This window comes from Camarhynchus parvulus, chromosome 3 (assembly GCF_901933205.1).
Source record: "Camarhynchus parvulus chromosome 3, STF_HiC, whole genome shotgun sequence".
Lineage (NCBI taxonomy): Eukaryota > Metazoa > Chordata > Aves > Passeriformes > Thraupidae > Camarhynchus > Camarhynchus parvulus.
Genome location: NC_044573.1, coordinates 67,192,458 through 67,201,079, shown reverse-complemented (window position 1 = coordinate 67,201,079; position 8,622 = coordinate 67,192,458).

Here is an 8,622-nt window from a genome sequence, read left to right as displayed (position 1 = left end):
TGATGTTCACAGGGCTCAGGGTTGTGGTTGCAAAGCTGGTGGTGTCTCATCCAGTGGCAGGGAGGATCTTTAAGGTTTCTTTCAATCCAAACCATTCTATGATTCTATATTAGACTGTGTGGGGATGGAGGGGATGGGCGGACTGAAGGTAGCATGATTGGGGCAGGAAGGAGGATAAGGCAGTTCTGTGTCTGAGCACTCTCATGTCCATTCAAAATGGGGCAGAAAGGGAGATGCTGACACCAGTGCTGGTACCAAGCCACTTGAATAGGCACTAAAAACCAGTGGTTTTCAATCCTACACCTTTACTGTGGTGTGTTGATGCCAAAGAGATGACACTGCTCTGGTACTTATGTCTGGGTGGGATGACTCTAGAAACTCTACTGGCTGTCAGTCTGGCTTCTGCTTTGGTGGTGCAGGATAATGTGTTGGCAGAAATGTTGAAGTTTGCCAACTGAGATGATGTAAACTCAGGTTTCTCTAGTGATAATCCCCAAAGCAATGCCACCAATATCTAAATGCATATAGGTTGGAAGTAATGCTGAGGGTATGCTCTCAAGGTGTGGAGTTCTCCCAAGTTATTTCAAGTTAACTCTTCCATATTTTTCTACTGCTTATTATACACTTACAAAAAAAAAATAGGAGCTGCTGTTTTATTTTTAAAGAAATTAAGCAGGCCCTAGAGAGTCTTGTTTCTGCAGCTGCCTGAAAGCCCTATCTTTATATAAATGTTACATTCTTTATAACATGCTTAGTTCTGCCTTTGGAAACTGCTATTAATTTTAAATATATGTGTACAAGTGAAATATGTACAGTCACTTTTAGGAGCAAGACCAGACACATGAATACCATAAGCTCAGCATTTTTCATTCCTGGATTAGCCAGAACGTGAACACACATTTTTTGTATCATGTAATTCCTAATGCAGGCACTTTACCTAATCCCTAACTCTAAATTGTCATTTATAGCCTTCCTGTTATTTTCCCCACATCGTCTTCTAGATTATATTTATCCTCTCAGTCCATCACTCTAAATTTTTCTTAAATACTAAGATTTCAAAATAGCATGTAAGGCAAATGGGCTAAATGGGCAGATGCTCATTTAAAGACATAGAATCACAGAATTGTTTGGGTGGGTTGGAAGGGACCTTAAAGATCTGATCCAATCCATCTGATTCCAACCCCCTGCCATGGGCCGGGACACCTTCCACTAGACTGACTTTCTTAAAGCTCCTTCTGGCCTGGCCTTGAACACTACCAGGGATGGGGCAGCCTCAGGATCTCTGGGCAGCCTGTTCCAGTGTCTCACCATCCTCACAGTAAAGAATTTCTTCCTAATACCTAATTTACACCTTTGCTCATTCAGTTTAAAGCCATTCCCCGTGTCCTGTCACCACATGCTCTTGTAAGTAGTCTCTCCCCATCTTTCTGACAGGCTCCCCTCAGGTACTGGAAGGCTGCAGTTGGGTCACTCAAAGCCTTCTCTTTTCCAGGCAGTAAATCCGAATTTTCTCAGCCTGGCCTCATAGGAGAGATGACACATCACTAATAAACTTGGTGTCCCTCCTCTGGACCTGCTCCAGCATCTCCATGTCCTTCCTGTGCTGGGACCCCAGAGCTGATGCAGCCCTGCAGGTGGGGTCTCACCAGGGCAGAGGGGTGGAATCCCCTCCCTCACCGTGCTGGCCAATCTGCTTTGGATGCAGCCCAGGACACGTTTGGCTCTCTGTGCTGTGAGTGCCCATTGCCAGCTCATGTCCAGCCTCTCATCCAGCAGCCCAGAGGCATTTTAGGAGGACTGCTCTTGATCTGTTCATGTCCCAGCCTGGTTTGATATGACACGGGTCCAGTACCTCATTATGTTAAACCTCATACGATTCCCACAGACCCATTTCTCAAGCTTGTCCAGGTCCCTCTGCATGGCATCCCACCCTTCAGGTGTGTCAACTGCACCACTCAGGTTTGTGTCGCCTGTGGTTTTGCAGAGGGTGCACTCAATCCATTCATCCCTGTCATTAAAGAAGATATTAAATAACACTGGTCTCAATATGAATATCCAATCTTGCCCTCTGCAATAGAAAGGTGTGATGCTCTGGCTTGAGTTTGCAAGGTAGCCAGAGAAATGGAACTTTCAACTCTTATTTCCTCTAGAAATGGACTTCCAGCTCCACAGTCTAATTTCCATCTTCAATTTCATTGCCTTACTTCATGGGCAAAAGTAAGTATTTGGTACTTGTTTTACACTATGAAAACTGCTGCACCAACAAAACCAAAGAGAGACAAGGAAAAGCCAGCATAGGATTGAACAGAGTTGAAAGTTGCAGTTACAGGACTACGTTTCAGCTTCTCTGCATGGACAGGAGTTAGACAGATGTAACAGAACAAGACAAAATGTTCCAAATCCATTGTTCTTGTTTAGAACTTGGAGCAATTTGGTGCCTCTTCATCATCTGCTCCTTCCAGAAGAGGCACTGGCCTCTGTGCCTGCCAGAGATTATTTATTGAAACACACCATATGACAGCTCCATCAACACACCAGCCGCTGTAGCTTTACAGCTATCTCCAGTCCCTAAATTTGGACTTGTTTCTTTCAAAGAGGAACTTGCTAAGTACCTGTCAGCTTCACTAGATTCATCTTTAACATCTTTTAAGCACTGACCTTAAAAGTTAGGAAATATGTAGCCAAATACAAGGTCAGATTTCAAATACAAAGTTAGAATCCAAGCTATAAAAACGTACATTAAACTAAAGGATTATTTCTTAGCTGCTGTGGTATTTTGCAGCCAGAACCCCTAACAGCCTAGGCAGCAATAACACATGTATTCCATGCTATTTCAGGATGAAACTTTAATCTAACCAGAGGGCCTAAGCCCTTGAGGGCTGTTGTCTAATGGTAACCCTATCCAAATTCTCTTCTTTTTTGTTAAAGATGCTTCTCTCCTGATTTATTTCATGGTGCTGTTCTAAAGCCAAGATAGTGCTGTTGCATTATCTTAGAGGAGAGGGAAGAATGTGTGTTTATTCAATTATTGAAGTATCCTCAATGCTGTTACAATATCCTGCAAGGCATTTGTCATCAGGTCTACACATTGCATGTTCACTTCATTAGGCTTGGAGTCTTGGGCTCCTTCTAGGCTGCATTTTTCCTAAAGCCACATTATCAGCTACATTAGAGGTAGGATGCTCTATCAAACAATCTCTCTCACAGCCCAGATTTGCCAGTTTTAAGGGTTCTTACAGACATGTATTTTTCAGATAGTGCAGAAGTTTTTTTTTCATCTTGATGTTCTAATATTTAATTGTTTCTAATTCTCAAATCTTAAAATCTTATTTAGAGTGAAAATCTGATATAAAACCAAAAGTGTTGATGAAGTTGCTGATTTAAATGAAGGCCTGATTTATTTATTCCCCTAAACTGTTGTGAAATATGGGGGGTCTTAGAGGAAGAGGACAGAAAAATAAGAAAATTATTCATTCCCCTTACAGAAGGTATATTTTCCCTAGTGTGCTGTAGTGAAAGCTGGCACATATAACAAGAAGATCAAGCTGCAAAGGCTTCAGGGTGTAATTGCTGGGGCTACAGTGCCTACAATAGAAGGATACTGAGCAGGAAGCTGATGGGGCTACTAAAAGCAGTAAAGCAAACAGACAAACAGCCAGTGTTGTAATTGTCTGTACTCTCGATTAATACTGGTTTTAATGTTAGTATTTCATTGGTTCAGCTGTGCTTGCACTGGTTTTAGGCAGATAATCAACTGTAAATTCACAGGTTTTAATATTCTAGTTTTAAGCATGTAAGAAGTTTACTTGTAGTTGCACTCTGTTTTCAAGTGCCATGACATGAAAAAGCTGGACAGTTTATATTTGTGCCTTTCTGTTCTTCCATTTAGTGTGCTGCTACATAACAGAAAGATATATTTTCTGATTACTTGCTCTCTTAACATTGTAATCTCTTAAATACTTCATTCCTGAAGTATTTAAACTATGCAGACCACCCAGAAGGGCTCAGCAGAGAGGTTTCAAACCAGTAAATTTCTCTTCAACTACTCATGTTACTATGTCAAGCAGTTGGTAAGAAATTAGTCAACTACTCAAAAAAGCTATCCAGTTTGATTTTTCACAAATAGTCCAGAGATAAATCATATTTAAACCAGCTTTAATAAAACTCTCTTAACTCATTTTTAAAGAATCGTAATCCTAGCTATTCTTACTGAATTTGGGTAATTCCATCTCACTGAGCCACTGCTCAGTTTCTTGTAGTAGTCAAGGCGAATTAATAGACAGAAAACCAGATGTTCAGTCCATACCGAATATCTCAAAATATTCAGTTTTTTTCAGTTTATATTATGGTGACTCAAGAAATTTTTACAATCTCTGTATTCCATGTGTAATACACATTTTGGATACAAAGTAAGTACACACTGGTATATATTTATATATATAATTATGGAAAACTAGAAATCACACCTAAAATCAAGCAATTCTAGACTACCCTTTTTGTAGCAGTTCCTCAAGTTTTATTATTTTGGAGCTCTTTCTTTTCAAGATTGTTTTAAACTCTGTAGGCACTTTGAATTTTTTGATCACTCTTCCTGCAAATCTAACCAAATTGTACTCTAGCAGTGGAGCATGAGCTCTGAGACAGTGTGCTGGGAAATTCCTGTTGTTCCAGGAACCATACATCCCATACAATTTCTTCATGGACCTCTAGCCATCCTCAGAAAGATACATTTTAATGCATTCTGGGGTGAAATGGGAAGATTTTAAGTCAGGCCTTTTTGTAGATGCTGGATTATTCCTTCTGCTGCCTCAGGGACCCTATTGGAATCAGTGGAATGATTATGTTTGTATTGTGTGCTGAGGAGAATAGAAATGTCACATGCATCTCCCCCTTAAAAGGAAGTTCTGTTCCATACAAAAAAAAATCCATGCAGGATTTTACTGTAGTGATAAGCAGCCTCATTCAGATTACATTGGATTTAATACACTTAAGTCTAATGTGATCTGAAACGACACAGGAAGACAGACAACTGTCTCTTTAAATGCTTTAAGGACCAAGTGGGAAGGAGACATGACCTATGGGTCTTCTTGAGACCTGGGCTGCCAGTCATGAGGACTGCATGCAGGAATGGAAGTGCTTACTCTTTTCACAATCATATATATATATTCTAAATCAGGTTGAGAGATCTGAACTACTCACTCTTCTGAGTGAAAAAAAAAAAAGGATGCAGTTTGCAAATTCCAGAAAAGCAGCAAAGCCAAGCAAATGAATCATTTACTGCTGGTCACTTTGTGTATCTGCTAATATGGGGAAAAGAGATTGGAATAGCATAGAAGAAGGAAAGAGAGAAAATTATTTGTTGCTTCTAATCACAAATTCAGGGCTGTTGCCTGTTAATTCTGAGCTGATTAGAGAAACTGAAGGAAAAGAGAGATGTTGGCAGTGACCCCTGCTTCTGTCAGCAATGCCAGATCTGGCCATTCTGTAGTTCTTGCCAAGCACACAATCCCTTGCCCAGACTGGTCTAAAGCTGGTCTTTCCAGCAGTATCTTTCCATCTGGATTGCTCCCAAAATGAAGATGACAGAAGGGTATTTGTAATGCTTTGCCTTGCCTTTTCTGGTTTCCAGAGTGCTACTGGCTGGATAAACCTAAAGGAACTGAAATGGTGCCAGTTACACATCATTATGTGTTTTAACACACTGAATACAAGGGAGAGCAAGTCTAAAGTGTTACTCTAGCTTCTACAAGGGGAAAAACTTTCCTGCTTCCAAGGGACTGGGCATGCTTTCATGCACAGTGGAAGTGTACAATATTATATAACTATGACTTACAGACAGAAGGTTTTGGGGGTTACCATAATACCTTCTGAAAAATTACCCTCTTCAAAAATAAAGTATTTTTGTATCTTAAAATTGGTGCCTTGTATTTTTTTCATAAGCACATATGTATCTAAATGACAACATAAACTTGTATTTGTCTTCTTTGCAGGGGAATTCTGAGCCAATGATAGATATTAATGATTGACCTTATGGCTAAGATGCTCAAGTCTGCCATTAGGACGTCATGTTCAATCCTTTAAGGAGAATAAAGCAAAAATATTGGATTAAAATACAGATATGACAGTATAAACTTATGGGCATCTTCTCTCATCTATAATTTTGATGCTTAATTACAGTGTGAGGACCCTGGCAGATTAAGCACTACTTAATAGCAATCTTTCTTAAAAAAACTCATGTAGCACATGTTCAGATTAATGTACTTTAGTATCAGTCACCATTCAATCAATAACCTTTTATTCAGTATAAGCTACTCAGAATGCAAAAACTGCAAAAAAAATTATGAAATTAGTTACAAAAGAAGGTGTTAGAAGGTGATGCACTGGGGACCTAGTACAAATACAACACATGCTTGTAAGAGCAGAAGTAGGAACAGAAAGTCCTGAATTAATTATGTCTAAAGGGTATTTATGTGTTGCTACTGACTGTAAAAGATGATCCTTAGTGTAAACAACTTGCCTTCAGAATCTCCAAGAGAGCAAATAAAGAGAGCTAAAAAAGTCAATGCATCAGAATTCAATATTTTCCATTTTCCTTGCAGCCTTGTATAAAGTGCCTCAAGTCTATCTACCATTTGGAAATACCTATGAGAAAATATAAATTATTCTCCTGTAAGAGCAGATCTCTACGGAAAAAAAAATAAAGATCACTTCAGCAGTGAGTGCTGCTGAGGCATTTTCAGACAGCTAATAACTCCCTCCAGAGCTGCCTAGGTCCAATTTGGAATTTGAGCTGACAATTGTATCTCCCTCTTGATTGGTTACCGGGAAGAAAACATCTATGCTTCACTGCAAATGTGAGTAATAAAGGATAGCAAGGTCTTCAAGCCTTAAAGGTAATAGATCTTTGGTTTTTTAAAAAATGCCTACCTGCTTTTCTAGGGAAAAAAATCCCCAACAAATTAAAATTATTATTTTTAAAAAAGAATGTGTCCTGATATATGTTAGAAGTCAAAAGCGTACATTCATATATATTGAAAATATCGTGAGTTTACTGCATGCTAGATGAGACAATTGTCAGCAGTGAGTTTATTTTCTTACATAAAAGTGAAAATTCCATTCACAGCAGCTATAAAAGTATAGATAAACTCTTTCACACTTCATCTCCTGACCTGCATTTCTTACTAGCTTACAGAGACTGCCATTTCTTTGCTCTATTCATGCTTTGAGCCAGCTGGACATAAGTAAGACCAGCTTCTTTCCAGAAATCATGTGGCCACATTAGCACAGTTCTGAGCCCAAGCTAATGTATTCTGTTTCACAGCCAGCTTTATTAACTCAGGTTCAGCAAAACACAAATCACAGCTACACAGCTGCTACACTGGCTGGCTCAGGGCACAGGCAGAGTGAACCTGTCACTGTCTGCACCCATTCATGTGGATGTACCCTCAGATGACCCCAGGCACTGTGTGCTGTAACAAAAGCTAGTTTTTGGAATTGGTTCTCCAATTAATTGCATTTTAATTGCATAACTGGAAATGGAGTAATAAAATCTTACAAGATATGGTAAATTGAGTTTTTGTCAACATCACCACAACAGTTTGGTGCCTAAGCGGGTCTATGAACTAACTTAAAAAAACCAAATAAACACATTCGTGCAAATATAAAACATTTTAAGAGATCTAACTGTCATAGGAAAGGTTATCATGTTGCATTTCTGTCCTTTTTTCCAAACACATCATCTATCAAACAGTAAGGTAAGTCAGAAAGGAAGGACTATTGAAAAAATATGATCAGCTGTGACAGTGTCCTTCTTTCCACTTTTTGCTTGGTGTTTCTGAATGGTATTCTTTAGTCAATGTAAATGGTAAGTGTACTTTGGTATAGATTCAGGTCCTTCTTCACCATTCATTCTCTTCCTTCCTATTGAAAATAGAAGCAAGACGTGGTGAGTGGGTCAGTGCATCAGCTTTGCACACAACTCCTCAAAATTACTTTTCCAGTAGCTTTAAAGTCTTAAAAGTCACTCACAATACTTTTCAGTCCTTCTACAGAGAATTCCTAAAGAGCCCAATAATAGCCTTTTCCAAGTACTGATCCCTTTGTGCGTAAAAGTAGTAATTGTAGGCATACCAAATGTCATGATATGTTAAGTGACAACGGGGACTTCACAGGGATTTCCACCTCTTGGGTTTTTATCTGCTGTCATTTATCTACTCTGTTATATTCCTGTGCTTCTCTGTACAAGAGACAGTGGAGTTAAATATCTGGGATTAGAAATAAAGCTGCTAAACACAATTTATTGCTCATAAAAGCACCTTTTGGTGCTAGCTGGCTTGCTACACTGTGTGCAGCAATGGCCCCCAAGTGAAGAACACAAGTACATATAGTGTGCTCCCAGCTGTCAGCTCAGTTATGTCCTTGGCCTGATAGGATTTTCCCATGTTATTATTCCCAGTGGACCTCTCCTTCAAGTACTTGTCTAATCTCTCATTGAGTTCATATACATTTTTGCCTTTATAAATTTTGGAAATGAATGTAACAAATTTGCTAGCTTTTTGGTTTGTTGTTCTGAACCAAATTTGAGAGCCTAGAACAGCCATACAGTGAGACAGATCAAAGATC